The sequence below is a fragment of the Hirundo rustica genome, chromosome 3 (genome assembly GCF_015227805.2).
Source record: "Hirundo rustica isolate bHirRus1 chromosome 3, bHirRus1.pri.v3, whole genome shotgun sequence".
Classification (NCBI taxonomy): Eukaryota; Metazoa; Chordata; class Aves; order Passeriformes; family Hirundinidae; genus Hirundo; species Hirundo rustica.
In genome coordinates this window covers 67924739-67943210 of record NC_053452.1, presented here as the reverse complement: position 1 = coordinate 67943210, position 18472 = coordinate 67924739, and the positions used below count along the sequence as shown (strand labels likewise).

The 18472-nt window shown below is 41.6% G+C and overlaps 1 protein-coding gene across 3 annotated transcripts in view; it reads right to left on the bottom strand.

The window, feature by feature from the left end:
• Positions 1-6206, bottom strand: part of HS3ST5 (heparan sulfate-glucosamine 3-sulfotransferase 5) — a 195240-nt gene extending 189034 nt beyond the window's left edge. Inside the window, exon 1 of one of the 3 annotated variants that reach the window (XM_058419817.1) lies at positions 6092-6206. The gene's annotated coding sequence lies outside the window, so the exon portion shown is untranslated. Of the gene's footprint in view, positions 1-4723; positions 4832-5018; positions 5154-6091 lie in introns of those variants that run through there. The other 2 variants (XM_058419816.1, XM_040058892.2) reach the window with 2 other exon arrangements.
• Between the last annotated feature and the right edge of the window lie 12266 nt (positions 6207-18472).

The window sequence follows — 18472 nt, the reverse complement described above, 5'->3', positions numbered from 1 at the left end:
TGTCTGGCCATTTGTCCTAAAAGACTGAAATTTCTGTTCTTGATTTTTTTATTTTTTTAAAATTTCCATGCATTTGTGTCCTGCACCCAAACCAAACTAAGCTAGTTTTTCTTGTATATCCATTTTTTATTTCATTTAGCCAGTAGCACATAATTCCAGTCTGCATTCTTTTTTAAGGAAGAACATATTATCAAGGAAATGTCCTAGTTGCCATGAGAGAAAATTGAACGCACACACAGACAAAGACATACACAAACGTGAAAACAAAGCTCAGTTGAGACTAGACATAGTCCAGTGATTGATATTTTAAGTTGCACGTGACTCTCTTTCCTTGTTCTGTTGCACTGCATTTAGATATTGTATGGCTCTCCAGACATGCTATGCATAATTTTACGTACCATCTGCTTTACATGCCAGGTTCCATATGTACAATGTATAACCTAAAACCAATATTTTGAATGATTTGAGCTACAGTGGAGGCTTTTGTTCTTAAATTGTTGGATAGAAGAATAAAGTCCTAAATAAATTATTCTATGAATTATTGCTTGAGACTAACAAACATTAAAATTTATTTTGAAAATGTTCTTAAATGTGTAGTAATGATGAAATTCAGATGACTTTCAAGAATCCCAGTAATGTTGCTTCCTAGATTCAAATACCAGGAGACCTGTAAACGCTAGCTACCATTCGCTTAACAACCACAGCAATACAAGGGCATAAACATGTTTCGGAGTCAGGCAAGGGACAGCAGAAATAGTCGTGAAATATTCACCTGAGTAAAGATGAACACCATTTACTCCTCAAAACAGGTTAAGGTTTATAAAGCTGCTAGAAGTGAGTAATAGTTATTCAGAATCATGTTCTGGAGTTTCCTGGTACTTCATTATCTGTCTTCATCCAACTCTGCCTTAAATACTCAGATCTTACATAGTCTTCAGTTACAGGTAAGTCTAAAAAACCTAAATTTCTGCTTTGGAGATGCTGTCCACGAGATCTGTCTGAATGTCCATACACATCTTTGAAGAAGAAGTACTAAAACATTAAAATGAAAAAAACTATAGAATTACAAACAATGGCTCTCAGACAAACCCAAAGATTTATTCAAATAATGTCTTCATTTAAGGAAGAAAAGAGAGTTTCTATGGATCTTAAATAAAGCACCATCATCACACCCTGCCATATCCCCCCAGCTGGAAAAATCCAAACTTCTTGATGTTGAAGTAATTACTATATTTTTCACATTTGACTTGAAAAAGAAGTATTGTCAACAAAAATAGGTTGTGGCATTACAATGGCTAGCAAACAGCAGATAGAGTGGAAAACAGAGAAAGCAAAAGAGTAGCTCAAACAAAATTTTACTACATGTAAAGTCCCATAAAATATGTACTCTTCACTTCCATACATGGCACATGATAAAAGAAACATTTGAATTCACAAGAAAATTAGGAAGAAACCTGCAATATGACATTTTAAGAATGAAGTGTCTGTCTTGCCTATGGATTTGCAATGAGAGAAGAGATAATCAGTGAAGTATTTGCCCATTTTGCAGGGTTTTTTTTTCCTGCTGTAACATGAACATCTTAATCTTTTCACAGTTAAGTATTAGTGACACATTCAGTTCACTTCAATGACAATTCTACCAGATGCCTGCAAAAAAAAAAAAGCTGAACAAGAGATGCAACACTTCGAACTTTGTTTTTATATTTGCCTATTAACACAAAATTGTACTTAAAAGGGAAACATCATTATCAGACCATAACCGAGAAAGGTTTTATTCTTCTTGTATTGCATTTTGTTAGTGGTGGGAGCTACTGGGGAGCCTTCTGTGAGAAGCTGCCAGAAGCTTCCCCCGTGTCTCACAGAGCTGATGCCAGCCAGCTCCAAGACAGACCCGCAGCTGACCAAGGCGGATCGCCATCAGCAATGGTGGCAGCACCTCTGGAATAACAGATTTAATAAGGGAGAAAAAGACCTTGAGCAACAGAAACTGCAGTCAGAGAGGAGTGAGCAATAGAAACTGCAGCCACAGACAGGACTAAGAATATGTGAGAGCAATAGTTCTGCAGACACCAAGGTCAGTGAAGAAGGAATGGGAAGAGGTGCTCCAGGTGCCAGAGCAGAGGTTCCCCTGCACCCCGTGGTGCAGACCATGGTGAGGCAGCTGTGCCCCTGCAGCCCATGGAGGTTCATAGTAGAGCAGAGATCTACCTGTAGCCCGTGGAGGAGCTTGTGCCAGAGCAGGTGGGTGTTCAGAGGAGACTGTGACCCCTTGGGAAACTCATGCTGGAGCAGGTTCCTACAGCCCTGTGGAGGGAGGACCCCACAGTGTAGTAGTGTCCCTCTGTGGGGGACCCACTCTGGAGCAGTCTGCACGTGAAGGTGTGTCTGCACCTCCAGTGCACCATGATAGAGCAGCTCATGAAGAACTGCAGCCCATGGGAAGGACTTGTTGGAAAAATTCATGGTGGACCATCTCCCATGGGATGAACACCACACCAAAGCAGGAGAAGAGTGTGAGGAGTCCTCCTTCTGAGAATGAAGGAGTGGCAGAGACAACATGCGATGAACTGGCCACAGCCCTCCTTCCCTATCCCCCAGAACCACTGGCAAGGAGGAGGCAGATAATTAGGGTGTCAAGTCAAGCCTGGGAAGAAGAATGGAGGAGGGAGAGAGGAGGTTGAGAGGGGAAGGGGAAAGGTGGATGTTTAAGATTTAGCTTTTATTTCTTGTTTTCCTACTCTGGTAATTAATTAAACAAATATCCCCAAGATGAGTCTGTTTCGCACGTGACAGCAGTAACTGCTGAGTGATTCTCCTGTCCTTACCTCAACCCATTAGCTTTTTGTTACATTTTCTCTTCCTTGTTTAGCTGAGGAGGAGAGTGATAACAGTTTTCGTGAGTTCCTGGCATCCAGCCAGTGTCACCCCAACACACCTATCAATGTAACAGTCACATTGTTCATGAGTATGGGCATATTTCTGATACTTGATAAGTTTTTGACCAAATTCAGCATGTGGGGGGCCTTGAGGGTTCTTTCGACACTCAGATTGGGGGGGGGGGGGGGGGGGGGGGGGGGGGGGAGAATAAAAAAAAAAAAAAAAAATCACACTTTCCTTTTTAAGGCATTCCAAGAAGTTGAGAGTCAGGTTACAGGAATAAGTTTAGCTTTTGCTATTTGAATATCAATACTTGTATTTGGTGCTTCATTATATATCTGACTGCTCCCAATCTAAATACTGCACTGAACAGAGGACGTTCTGTGAACTAGAACTTCCATTTGCTAATGGAATTTTTTTTGCATAAAATCTTCTTTGTAATCCATATGAATATGGGCATTTTAATTATTAATCAGAGGCATTCTTTCATATTTGTATCTGTGCTGTGAAAGAGTTGGATAAAATGGGATAAAAAATTAATGTACATTTAGATTTTTCTGCTCTCTAGAGGGAGGGTGTTCATGAGTTAAATGCTTATGCAACACCTTCCCTTACAAACTGTACTACAGTTCTCTTGTTACTTCTCTATTGATTGTTTCTGGGCCTGATCCACAGGCCACTGAAGTCAGTGAGAGCCCATCTAATTGTCTCCAACTGCTTCCAACTTTTGGATGAGAAAAAAGATATACTGGAAAGAGTATCAGTTACTAAATAGTATGTTAACAATATCTGTGGGTAAAACAATGGGATTCAGACCACTTGATTTCCAACACATCAAGAAATCATTCTAGTATTCTCCAGTGCAAAGTGGCAATGAAAGTCTAGAAGACATTTCTGACACTGCTGCTAAAACTCTTTGCTTAGAGAGCTAGCTTCTAAGATGAAATTCCTTTTATACATCTCTTTCACTTTGCCATCTCTCCATCTTCTGCTCAGTACCTCTCATTCCATATTGACCATAATTGCCTTCCTCTAAAGTCAATTGGGAGTTTTGCCATTGACTTCAATGGCAGAGTTATCATACCCAGGATGAAAAACACAGTGAGAAGAGATCATTGCCAAAGTACACACAGAAGTAAGAAAAAAGATTTCAATGATTTACCGAAGTCCACTTAGAAATCGACAGCAATTGTGAGCTCTCGTATATGTCTCCCACAAATCGCACCAGGCAGTCCAGGAGAACAAAAAACCCCTTGCACGGTGTTCCTGGCATTTGGTAGCCGGAGCTGAGCCCCTGCCTGAGTGGAGTTAGCCGTGCGCAAACCCGAGCCGAGCGGAGTCACCGGTTAATTGATAGCAAACATTTTGCAAACATTACGCTTCCCTAAGGGACAAGCATGTTCCCACCGGAGCCCTCTGCAGCGCAGGAGGACAGAGCACGCAGGACGTGGAGCGGGCAGGGGAGCCGCGGGTACCCTCTCGCCGCGGTGCCGGGGCGCCGGCCGGGGCTCCGCTCCGCTCTGCTCCCCGCGCTCCGGTGCGCAGCACCTGGGCGCTCCACTCTGCAGGTGAGGCGCCCGGCGGAGCTCCGTCCCCGTGTCCGATCGGTGGCACCGCGGCGCCCGAAACACCGGACCGCGCTGGCAGCCCCTAGGGACGTGGCCAAAACCCAGGAGTAGCAGCGGACTGTACCCGGGGCGTATGGGGGCACCGTGCCCTCCGCGCCCCGGTGCCAGCACGGCGCGGAGCAGAGCCGCCAAGGAGGGAGCCCCAAGCGTGGCAGGGCACCCTCCGCACCCTACCCGCCCCCGGGGGACCCCGGCGAGGCGCGGAGCCCCGTACTCACCGCGGTGCTGCAGGCAGCAACCCGCAGCGCAGGCGAAGAGCCCCCGCCCCGGCCGGTGCCCGCTGCGGTGCACAGACCCCGTCCCTCGGCGCCCACATCCAAGCCCCGGCCGCGCAGCTAAAAGTCCTTCTGAGGAGCACACGGCGAGCCCCGCCGCCTCCTGCCTCGGATCGCTGTCACCTCCCCTCCCCTCGCCCCTCGCCCTGCGCCCCCCCGGCGGGCGGCAGCGGTATAAGCGGTCCCTAACCCCTCACATCACGCACCGGCAGAGGTGCCGGTCCTCGTCGCTACTTACCGGGCATCCTTCAGAGCGGCGGGCGGGCGGGCGGGAGCGAGGGAGGAGGAGGAGAGAGGGAAGGAGGGAGGGATTGAAGGAGGGAGGGAGGAAGGAGGGAGGGGGCTCCAGGCGGGCTGCGCGACGCTGCGCTGTGCTGTTCGGCAACCTGGGCAGCTGGGCAGAGTCACTGAGTGAGTGCCTCCGTGCGTGACGGCGAGTGCGTGTGTGCGCGATGCCGGACACAAGCGAAGGGAGGCTCAGGCTCGGAAGGGCGGCGGGATGCGGCGGGGGAGATCAGGGGGCGCAGCCCGCGCATGGCGGTGCCGGCAGGTGCGGCCCAGCGCGCCCCCGGCCCCGCGGCCCCCAGCGCCCCGCAGCCGCGGCGGGAGCTGCCGGGGAACGGCTCGGGGGAGGCGCGCATCCTCCCCGCTGCCACACGCGCCGCCGGGTAATGGGGGAGCGGGGGGAGGGATTAAAAATAATGGTATTTAAAAAAGCCCGATCGCTAGGAAAGAAAAGAAAAACCCGCAAAACTCTGTCTCTACTTCCCGGCCGAGGTTTGAGCCCCCCGCCCTAGTGCTGCGCGGCAGCCGCGCCGGGAGCCGTCACCGCCCGCGGTGCAGCACGGCAGAAGCTGCCGCTGCCGGTAGCGCCCAGCTGAGAGCCGGAGCCTCTCCCCGCGCGCGGAGGAGCCTCCCTCTTTACCTCCCTCCCTACTTCCCTCCCTTTTCCCCTCCTTCCCTCCCTCAGTCTCTCCCAGTCCGCTAAGGCGGGCAGCGCGGCTAGGTGCCGTCAGCTCTCCCTGCGGCCGGGGGAAGAGCGGGGCAGGGCCCTCCGCCGGCGCTGGCTCCCTCGCGGGAAGCGGCCGCGCTCCCCCGGGCATTGGGGAGGCGCTGGGAGGCAGGCTGCCGCCGCCGGGGGAGAAGCGAGGGGCGCAGAGGGGAAGTCGGCTGCCCCCAAGAGCTGCCGGCGGGGCCCAGAAGCGACGGCGCAGGAATGAAGCAGCCGCGGTGAGGGGCCGCCTCTGCCGGGCAGCGGTGCGGTGCCCCAGCGCATCCCTGCAAACGCCGCTCCCTCGCTCGGCTGCTCACCTCCTGCCCGAGAGGAGTGACCCGCTGGAGAGGACCGAGGACGGTGCATCAAAACTGCTGGATGTTTTGGGGGAAGAGGGGGCAGCAAGCGGAGAAGGGAGAGAGGGCATGATTGTAAGAATCAAACGGAAAGCGGGGGAGGGGCGGGGAAGCAACACGGACCCTAAAAAAAAGCTCGTTCTCGGGAGAGAAATCAAAAATAGCCACAACAGCATTGAAAGATGCTCGCTTAGTGATTTGCATTATAACGCTGTCGCTTCTGCCTGGCTCCTCCAATACTGTGCCCAAGGAGTATGCAAGATGGGAGAGGGGGAGCTATATACTTTTTTCTGTGATCTCTCTTTCCTAAAAAAAAACAAAAACAAAAAAAAAAAAAAAAAAAAACAAAAAAAAAAAAAATAAAAAAAAAAAAAAAACCCACACAACAACAACAACAACAAACCAACACCGAAGCCAAATCCATCACACCCCGCACACCCCACTCATTTGATGGAGAGGTGGCTGCAGGTAGTGGTTTCGGAGTTCCAAATGGAGTTTCCTGGGGAAAGGGGTGTGTGTGGAGAGTATTCCTCTGGGGTTTTGGGCCCTCGAGTTTGGCAGCCCGGGGACAGGGGGGAGCAGGCGCTGCTGCCCGGCCGGAGGGATGCCAGGGGGTGCCCGGCTGCTGCTGATGGGGGCAGCGCCCTATCCCGGGGCGCACGGAGGCGGGGAGCGCGGGAGACCCCCGCCCGTTTCCCCTCGCTCCTCCTGCCGTGCCATTCGAGATCAGTGATAAGTGGCTCTGCTTTCAGGAGGAAAGGGGCGGGGGGTGGGTGGGGCGAGGAGGGGAATTAAAAAAAAAAAAAAAAAAAAAACCAAAAAACTGGATAAAACCTAACTTTTATTTATCAACGGTTCATGCCCTGATTTAAAAAATAGCACCAAATCTTAACCCAGATTGTGCAGTTAAATATATCCAGCCGGAGGCAGCGTGGCTGTTTGCCAGACCTATGATCCATTAACCTCTTTAGCTCATTGTTGGCAGGCAACAATAGCACACGATTAAATTCTTACATTTTAAAGACAAGCCATTTTCTTTTCATAGTAAATTCCCTCTCCTATTTTGCAATTAAAAATAGAGTATCGACAATAAAATTTATGAGAAAGAAATATAATACTGTGAGTTTTTAGCTACTTTGTGTTCATTTTATAGATAAAAACAGTGTACTATGCTTAAGGCAATATGTATAAAGGTGGACAGAGTCATATTAAAAATTCTTATTTTATAAGAAGGATTTGGGATAATTTTACGTTCACCATGGGATTCAATACTACTTAGACTGTCTAGCATTCCAAGTTTTAGTTCCAGCTCTTTTTACAGAGAGAAGCCAATCAAAACCCTAAGTAACCAAAACACAAGTATGAAAAAAGGACATATAGGGCCTTTTTCTCCCTTTCATGTGCCATAAATATATATACACATATATGCCCTTTAATCAAAAACATTCTGTGTGAAGCTATGTATTCATACATAAACATTTGTGCATGTATACGTGCACTGTATATAACAATTATATAAATAGCATAATTCAAAATCATTTAAAAAATAGAATAACAAAGTGGCAAAGCTAAAAACACAGCTCTCAACCTCCTGCCGAGTGCTATAAAAAAGTGCTACCACTTGGAGGAGAAGTCATAGAATCACTGATACAGAAAGAATATGAAAGTTATACCTTGCACCTTTTTTCTCACACAAACAATGTAAGTACTAGAAATACAACTGTGAAAATAAAGGAAGTATACAATATTTCCTGTGTTTCTCTTTTTTGCATAGGACATTAGGCTATGGTCCTAATAGCCAAAATATTTGTTTTGGAAAGTCTACATTCAGAGAGGTTGAATCTGTCACTGCTGAATCAAGCTATGCTTGGGAGTGGAGGATAGATAGTATGTTCAAAAGGGATGACTGATCACTTGAGAATCTGGGGAAAAAGAAGGGGAAGTGTGGTGGGGATGGGGAGAAGGGCTAGCTGGATGACAACAGTGAATTCATGGAGCTTGTGTGTCACAGAGGTATCTGGGCCTGTAAACAAATGCAATCTCATGTGGAGAAGGTGGCAGGAAAGAAGACCTTTATTCCTTTTGCCATGGTGAGGTTGTGCTGTAAAACACATCCTACTGCTCATTAGAAATTAAGAGTGTAATCAACACCTACACCCTCTCAAGACCTCCACACATTGTTTCTAAATCCTCTGTGGTTTAGGAAAAGTCCTCTCAAAAATGACAAATGTGAGATTCTGGGAAGTTATATCTAAGTTCATAGGGCTCACCCTCTTGAGGAAAGTTTTAGTGGTGTATTTTTTGTCACCTTAACAAGCTCCTCAGACATAGTCAGCTGGCACCGTTCTCTCCTAGCCCAAGGAGAGAAAGGCCCAAGGCTCTTTACTGGCTATTTAATCCAAGAAAATGTAATCTTGATCCCATTTTCATTAAGACCAGTAATAAAATTAAGAAGTGACTGCTACATTAACATAAAGTTTTGAGTGTGTGAGACTACCTGGTTTCAAGAGCAGATGTTAGGGATGGGAAAGAAAAGTAAATCTACACTGTAGTGTTAAATTTAGGCTTCATTTCCACCTGTTGCAGCAAGAGTAGTCATTAATAGCCAAAAAATTAGTGAATGATTATTGCTATCATAGATAATATGTCAAACTATTGAAATCAGGTATATTTTAGCTGTTTGGTTTTATTCTCTTATGTCTTCCCTAAATTCAGCATTTTCTCCTTACTTAAGAGCCATCTACTGTAGCAGGAGAGAGGTATAAAGTATCACACATACTGATTCTTCTTTGCATACATTATGTAGGATAATCACATTGACATTAGCTGATGTAAAGCTGTGAAGTTTCTGTCGATCCAAAATTCCCAACTTTCATGTGGTATAAAAGTAACAGGTATTTGGTAGCCATAATTTTAGGGAAATAAAAAATTGAGACTTCTATTTTTAATAAAGTTCTGTTTGTTTCTTTTGTATATTTTTCTGCTACAAAGTCTATTATCCAACAGCTGTATTGTATTCATTTTCAGTAGTCTAACTTGAAGAAGTACATACCATTTATTACAAAGAGGCACTGAGAATAAATAACAAGCAAAACTTGTTCTCTGCAAAATTAGATTAAAATGGCAAGATCGAAATGCTGTATGGCTGCATTGGTTTGCAATCTCATTAACAACTTGAAACCAAGTGAGGTTTTTGCACTCAAGAGGATTTTCTAAGAAAGTCAGTATGTCAGAGAAAATGCCACAGATTGGAACAGGATGTCTACTCTTCTGTATATAACACTATGGAACCAAGAATTTTAGTTTAAAATTCAAGTTTCACTAATAGTTCTGGAAATTGGACTAGAGTGTTTCCTTACTTTTTAGGCATCTGGTCATAAATGTATGTTTTATGTAGTTGTCTCCCAAATATTAAAACTTGCATTCTGTTCCATGTGAAGTGTTTCATATGCCAACTAATTTTTTTTTTTTTTTTTTTTTTTTTTTTTTTTTTTTAACTTATGGCAGTCTGACCTACTTTTTGGGAAAAAAATGTTTTTCAAGAACTTTTTGAAAACTTAAGGTATTTAAGAATCTTATAAGATTATGTAAATTTTTGCATTAAAATAATAGATTTCTTTTAAATTATAAACAGTGTATGTCTATTAGGTTGGAATTTGCCTTCATAACCCATTAAAAACATGCTTCACTGAATCAGTAAATACTATATGTTTGAGCTGTCTGAATATTATTGACTTTTCTGGTTTCTGCAAAGCATTACATCAGAAGTCCCTTCCCCCCTTTGTTTTCATACCAGAAAAATCAATTCAAATCTTAGATATACAAAGCAACAAAGGTAATCTAACCTTGATATATTTCAGAACTTATACAATCTCCTCCTTTATTTTGTTGAAGCTCTGCTTTGCAGGCTTATCTTCAGCACCTGAGAGTTTTGACAACTCTTTCTGAATATATAGGAAAACATACTAAACAATAATGGACTGAGAGGCAGCTTATTTAAAATCGTAGGGGAACGTGACTAGCATGTTAAGGAGAGACTTTCATTTTGGGGGAAAAAATTCAAAGATACTAGGCTTAGAATCGAATTCTGCCTTCAAATGTCCATGCATGATTCCCTTTAGGAAGAAAAAAAAATTGTGTGCAAAGATATAACATTAATTTTAATGAAAGATCTATGGATATGTACAGAGATATTTGGTCATTGGGCACCCACACCAGTCATCATTTTCACAGATGTTTATGATTTTTTTTTCCTACTTTGTTCAGTTAAAAACAAATGTATAAGGCCTACAGACTCTTGTTTTTCCTCTGTTCTTCATTTTGTTTAGAGCCCAAGATGCACCGAGAAGTAAACTGTCTCAGTGTTGCTGTAATGCAAGAAGTCTTCCCTGGATTTCTCAGGATTGGGAAGCTGGCAAAGATAAAGTGACAGGGATTTCAATGGTAAAAAGTATGGGAGAAAATTCTGAGACCTGGGAGGAAGTGGTAAGGAAGAGACTGAATTCAGATGACTAATTGCTAGGTGCAGAAAAGGAGCATGGGAAGAGACAAGGGATCTGCCTGCGTGGCAGTCAGATGGGAAAACTGTGTGAGAAGCTTATAATGTTGGATATGCTGAAAAGGAAAAAAAAGAAGAAATCAAAATACTGAAGACTGTAGCTGGCTAAGTGAAAAGTCAGGTGGAAAAAAGCCAGGGAAGATGTGAAGATGTGAATGAAGACACAGAAGTGGGAGAGAGAGAGAAAGAGAACTGGAATAAGACATAAAAGCAGAAAAAGAGAAAAGTCTGTAGTACTGGAGCATACTACCAGGCAGATCTTGGAAATGAACCAACCATCCCAAACCGCAGCATTTCACTGTTATCAATAAATGTCTGTGGAACCTGTTGTCAAAGAGTGTGTCTCACTCTCCTCTGGTGCTGCTCCACACAAGGGGTGACCATCTGTTGCCATTGTCAGGCCTGACAGAAGCTCTACAGGCAGAAACATACCCTGCAGGTGTAACTGTCCAATCTCAATGATGAATCTTATTCGTATCAGGCCACTTTTTGGGAAACTTGTGTTCATTCTTCTTTGAAGAATAGAAAAGACAGAGAAGATGGAAAGGAAGATAATGAGAAGAAGGAAGATGAAAGGGAAGAAGGGAACCCCTTAATTCTTATTGCAATAAAGTGCTATACGGCATGTATTGGGCAACATTACAACTAATTCTACTCAACTTCTTCCCTATTTGTGGATATACATTAAATATACACAGTTTAAAACTGCAAAAACATATACTGTTTTTTCTTTCATCGACACTGGATATCACTGCAAAAGATGAATCTTGCTTAAATGGCTAAGCAGGTGTATAATGCTTATTTCATTTTCACTGGCTTTTGGGCAAATCAGACACTTTTTGCCAATTTATTTGAACTCTATTGAGCAAATGTATTATTTGCCTTTTCAGAAGATTTTCTCTGAAACCAGTCAATATGACATCTGCATATCTCACAAATTATTAATTTACTTCACAGTGCTTCCACCATTCCCATTGCAGAGATGAAACTGAGACATAAACAATTAAAGAATGAGTATCCACCACTTTTGAGTGTAAATGTAAATTATCTATAAATTTTCATTTTACTCTTTGAACGGCTATTGTGTGTTTGCTTCAGCTGAGAGGGCAGCACTGCTACAAATGAGATACAGGCTTTGAAGTAGGGCATTCAAAACCAAAATACTCATAACTTCTGAGAAGTAGTTGACTAGTTAATTTTTGATAAATTTTCTAGCTTATCACTAGAATTTTCTAGCTCTGCAAGGGGATAATATCCCACATTACATGTCACCAGTCAAATGGTTTAAGAATGAAACATTAATTGAAGTGCATACTGAAACTTCTTTCACTGTATATGTGCTAAAAATAGTAATAGTAATAAAAGACAGTGAGAACAAAGATGACAGCATTGTTATAAAACTCATCCCACTTTGTTCCCAGAGGTGATGATGAGAGGGCCTGCAGAAAAACAAAAAGATATTTTCACAATCTGTGTCCAAGCTACCCTGGAACCCACTTATCCTTTAGACTGAGGTCATAACTGAGTGTAGGTTCTTCAAGCATAGTGAAACTCTAAATCCCAGAATAATCCTCTACTGAAAAGTTTGGTAAACATTTATTTTTGAGCCAAACTGGAAACATTTGTCTACTGTCTAGAAGTGCCTGTAAATTTTCCAGCTTTGAAATTGACAACCTACTTCACTTTTGGTGCTGTCATCTCATTTTTTTTGAACACTTAAAATATAGGAGAAGACAAGATCCAAGCAGAACTAGAGAGGAGAGAAATTGCTCAGAATTGATAGGGGCTGGAAGCATTTCCTTCTCTTTCAATGTTTTCAAACAACAACAATGCTAGGATAACCTTTCCTGTTTTCTGGTTTGGAGCAAGCATTGAAGAAAAAGTAAAATTGTTCATTTCTTTCTTTATTGTCCAAAACAAGAAAATTCTCTCGCTATGTTATGTCTTCAGGGAATTTCAATGGGACATAAAATGTTACAGTTATTTTCAGACTCATTTTTGAAGGAACCTGGAAACCAAATCCCTTTACCTTTACAAGGATTGATTGAGATACAAATAGGAAGGGTGGGTGTGGCAGTGCAAGTTTTGTCTTATTCTGTTTAATATGTTTTATATGAACTTTTATAATGGACTGTTCCTCTGTACCCCCCGTTTTTCCCTAATGGCTTCTTTCCCACCTGTTGTTTGTTATATAACCAGTTGTTATTTGTCAATCATCCCTACCCTCACCTGCCCCTGTCAATCCTCTCTCTCCTCTCTTGGGTGCCCTGTCTGTCACTTCGGGGCCCTTCCCTGAGTTCTGGAAAGTTCCAGGGAGGGTGTCGAGTGATAGGCTGGGGCCCAAGAGATCCCCCCACCCACCTCTTGTGATTTGTCCCCAGTTATGAAGTTGACTCCCCTGTTACGCCCCTCTGACGCCCCCATTGGTTGGCCTGTTGTCGCCACCCCTTGGTCCTCCCCCGGTTATAAGTTTGGGTCCAAGCCCTGATTGGGGCCCTCCTGAGCAGGTGTGGAAAGGTGCAGAGCTCGTTGTTGGATTCCCCCTCAATAAAATACGAGCTATTTTTCCTCAAGAGAGCCGGCTCTTTTCTGGTTGCTGCGGTTGTCTGGACTACCACCTGGTCCCGTTGCTGGTGTGGGGATCGAAGGCCCCAGAGGGAGGAGGCTGCTCGCCACATCCTGCAGCCCCGATCTTAGACGCGTCAGCCGCAGTGGACCAACTGAGCTAGCCTGCGGTCTGTGCCTTACAGGCCTTCCTGGGACACTGCGACAGGTGGGGGTGTGGGGGGGGTGTCAATGTCTTTGCTAAAATACTCATCTGGGAATGTCTATTTGTGAGAGATTTTGTAAAAATCACCCAGTGACTGTTTCCTCTGAATTGATATCTTTTTGGTTAAGATCTTATTTGCAAGGAATTGCTTTGCTAGATAAAAAACTATCTGATTAATCTGTAATCCAAACCTGGGTTAGTTAAGGTCAGGCTTGTGGAGAATAAAGTTGAAAGCCCTGTTTTTTTCACCATGTCTGTAATCATCAGCAGTTTTCTAAGTTACCAGTTCTTTTGAAGCTATACTACAGACTACTGCACTGAACTTTGACTGATCCAGATGCCTACTTGAATCCACACATCTCATTCACAACAGAGAGGTGCTGCAGAGATGAGGCCTCTGCTCTTCACCACAGAATTCAGAAAATCCATCATGTACATCTCAGCACTCTCTCCTTGCTGTTGTATTTTCCTCCTTGAACTGTTGATCCACAGCAAGCTTTGGACAATGGCAGCAGCTGAATTTCGTTAACTCAGACTTAAGTTTTTGGGGAAAAAAAAAAGTAAACATATACAAGTATGTGTTGAATAATGTATTCCAAGTACTGCCTGTGAGCGTGACTGTTTACATTTACTCACATATTTAACAGATTTTTTTGGGGAACAAATCCAAACACTTATGATCACGTGCTTAGTGAATTTACATTTCATGATACATGTAGCTGACAAAATTAGGGAAAGATAAGTGGCAACTGTACTGCAGGTGACATTATATAAAGTGGACAAAGTCCTTCTAGATTCCATTTTTAGAAACTGATGCGCAAATTAATTTTCATCTTTCAGGTCCAGCTCTGGAAATCTGATCTTTCCTCTTATTCAATTTTTTCATGAGACATGCATCAATAAATATATGGGTTCAGTCTCAATATATTTAGTTATTATGGAACCATATACTATACTTTGAGAGTCACTTAGAAGCACTGATGCACCTGAAATCTTGCTGGTGAGAGTGGAAGGGACGTGTCATGATTCCCATTTTCCCCCTTGCTCAAGCATACGTCAAATAATACCATTCATAAGAGACTACAAATACCTCTTTGAAAAACTTTCTTCCTATGTAATATAACTGAAAAAAACCACTGCAAAATTTGCTTGGTGTAATAGCTAGAAGCTTTTTCAATTTCCACTTCAGCACATTTATGTCCACCTAGAATGTTCTGTGTTTCAGTATTATGATTTAATGAGCTCTTTCTTCTTTATTCACTGATGTATTTATGGAGTTCAATCACATCCCTACCTGCTTCTTTGTCCTATGTATTTCATACCAGAGAACCAGTTTCAGGGTCATCCTTAAAACTCATCCTTTTTTCCTGTTTTCCTCCATAACCTTTTTTGCTACATTTTCTCTCTCAAGGTTACCTTCCTGACTAGAAATCTCAGTGCTGTGTTGCAGGTGAGGTTTAACCAGGGTCTAGTGCAGTAATACCAGTGCTTGCCTGTCTCTCACAGACTCACCTTTTGCAACACGTTTCCAGTTTCAGTTTGAGATTTTTATGCCGCATCACACTGTCAGTTCATTCATTGAGAACCTGACTGTCACATCCCATTTCTACAAAACATTTCCATCTGATAAGCCTCCAGCATACCAGAGAACTTTTTATTATTAGCTCCATGTGCATGACCTTGCATTTCAATCTTCTCCTATTTCTGTTCATCCACATCTTTTGGTATTCATTTCTGATCTCCTCTGTCCTACCTTCCACATGCATGGTTTATCATTATGGATCTATACCTGTGCCTGATTGAAAGCAGTAAACCAGATGAGCTCCTGGAGTACATTCTGCAGAACTCCACTAGGAACCACCTTGATAATATTTTCTGAAACCTTTGTATCCTTCTATTCCTGAAAAATGCATCTTTGCCAATTTTACAATTTCTATCTTAATTGTAATCTTTTTTCCAGATATATTAATAATATATGCCATGTGGTACAATATAAAATACATCTAGTCAATGACTTAATAGAAAAATCCACTACAACATTTGAGGGGAAAAAAACTCATCTTGTCAAATAAATACATGGATAAGGAAAAAACAATCTCATAATAGTTCTTTAGGAGAGAAGGAATGGTGGTCACATTTTTTTTTATTGCCATGAGAATGTTTTTTCAGCTGCTTGAAAAAAAACCCTCAACAAATAAATCAGCAAATCTCTTTGTGACCGATTAAATAATCATACAAAACTCTACTATTTGGATGCTAGAATAGGCAAATACTTAATGATATGTGGTATTTTATGAAATCAAAGTGATCCTTTCCAGTTTTTTGTCAGTGAGTGACTGTAGCATTCTCAAAAACTTACCTTTTGAGCTGAATTTTCAATGAGCTAGATGACCTCAACTTCTTTCACTGAAATCCCAGGGTGATTTTCTCTCTGGTTGCAATCAAAATCAATTAGCAGTGATAGGTAAGGCACTTTCTGAAAAAGTGACCAAATCAAAATGTCTCATCATTACACAGAGATGGCAGTCCAGTAAAGGATTAATTTCCACAGACATTTAATAAAAAGACGTGTTGACTCATGTTTGTTGGGTTTTGGTTTTTTATTTTTTAAGAGCTCCAAAAGAGTGGTGACACAAAGAATAAAAACAAAGTTATAGAATACGTCCAAGAATTGGTCTACAATATGCAGTAACATAATAAATATTCTCTGAAGTTCTGTGAGCAGGATTACTATGGCAGACAGTGATTATACAATGTTCCCATAAGATCTTTTGCTCTGTTAATTACACATCTCAGAACACACTTTTCATATAATAAAGGGTACATGTTGTTTCCTACCCGTTTCCATTATGTTTTCTGCCAACATAAATCATATAGCTGTATTTCATTTGTGACTGTTCATATATATTGTATAGAATTTGAGGTGGCTTATTAAAACATTCATGCACTTTGTATAATTTCTTTTGTACACAGCTGTGTGAACTGCCAGCATTACAAAATCTTCAAGTGTTGTTTTTTTTCCAAAGCCCAAGCTCTTTTTAGCTATATATATACATATTTCCCACAGAGAAACAATGTTCTCATACTTAGCCTAAATAAGTATTTTAGCAAGCATAAGTTTTGCTTATTCTTGTCAGAGCAAAATTAGATAGTAATCCAGTGCCAAACAGTTTACAAGAAAGACATTCAGACACCAGATTGCAAAGTGCTTTTAAGTACTCCTGCACTATTTCCATACAAAGATTGGTCTCTTAACACCCTGAAGGGGAAGAGCTATAGAATGCTCTGTGGAAATATGGAGAGTATTTCTTCCCTGTTAATTTACTATGGTGAATTGACATAATGAAGGATGACAAATAGATCTTTTCTTTTTCATCCACACAGTGCTTCCCATTAAAATGTGAATATTTTCTGTGTGAGCATCAAGAGTAACACATTTAATTACACAAAAGCCGTCAGTACATCATATGTTGAGAATGTAATATGAAGAGCAACAGAAAATGTACTGTAGAATAAAGTGTTAAAGGAGCTTACATTTTAAAAGAAGCTTCTCTGGTGTTTGAAAACATTGAGAATTATTTAAATTATAGAAATTATAGAAATTATAGAAATTATAGAAATTAATTATAGAAAGACGAGCTTTTCTTCTATCCTGTATCCTGTCATTACAAATTAAAGATTGGTAGGCTGAAATATCAATATTAATATAGTTTAACAATAATGTATTCTATGTAATATATTAGTATATAATGATATTTTGATAATATATCTAGACTTGTTTTCAATTTTTTTCAATTTGCATATAAAACATTCACACATACTTGTAAACACTTAGTAAAATACATCAATTCAAGTCTTCACTGATTTTGATGAAAATAATATGGACACAAATTTAGCCTTGCTTGTTTTATTTCCTAAAACTCATTATGAAACTTCATAATTTGCCATGCTACTTGTTGTAAAGAAAAAGTGACAGCCATTAGCATAGCTCATCCAGTAAAAAAAACAGCTTCATATTAATAAAGTATAGAGAAAGAATGCACAGTATTTCCATGCTATATGCAGTTATAGATATTTGAAATCTGTCTCTATCAGCAAGCCAAGTAGAAATAAAGTCAAAACATAGGGAAGGTTTCAATAGTTAAAACCCATTTAGTAGTGTTAAATATAACCTTTTCTTATTTCATGGCACAATTTTTATTGTGGTTATGTCCAACTGGAAGTGAAAATTACCATACATAATGCAACAAAGCTAAATCTCTATGAACTTTGAAATAAATGCAGTATCAACCCCTCCAACAAATAAATTAAGTGTCCTCATTTGCACTTTCTATACCTCTGCATAACAGAATTTCCATGTTTCATTTTTTTTCCTTGCTTTTCCTTTGTATGTCAAGAAATAAGAAAACAAAATCGGTTCTTGCATGGTTGGTTAGTTTTCTTCTTTATCTAAGCAAAGCTTTTTTTAAAGGGGACTGGGACTTTGGGAAACACACTTACCTGTGGTTTAGTGAGCTCACTGAAGAGCCACTGAGTCTACAATCCTCTTAGGCCATTTTGTTGTGGAGAAAAATTTTGGTAGGATGTGTGGAACATTATTAATCTATTGTTTTTATGGAGAATTTTTCCCCCAGATTCAGGAGGTTTTATTTTTTCCAGTTTATTTCTAGCTATTATGTTTTCTTCACTGACAAGGGAGGAGCAGCTGTATTGCAGTGACAACATTACAAACATAAGAGCCCAACTTTCATTGCTGCCTTAATCTAAACAGATGTGTTCACAGGTCTTGCTAACAGCTTGGTTTGTATCTGAAAGCAATTTCTTTTCCATCATGTTTCTTCCCTCTGCTTTGTCTTGTTTAAAGACCCTCATAATTGTAAGGTTTATAGGGCACTACTGCTTCACACACTAGTTAGCTTAAATGAAAATGAAGCTAACATGACAACGCTTGCAAGCCAAGTGTCATTTAAATACTTGTTTGTACTCCCTGAATATGCAAGCTTAAACAGGATTT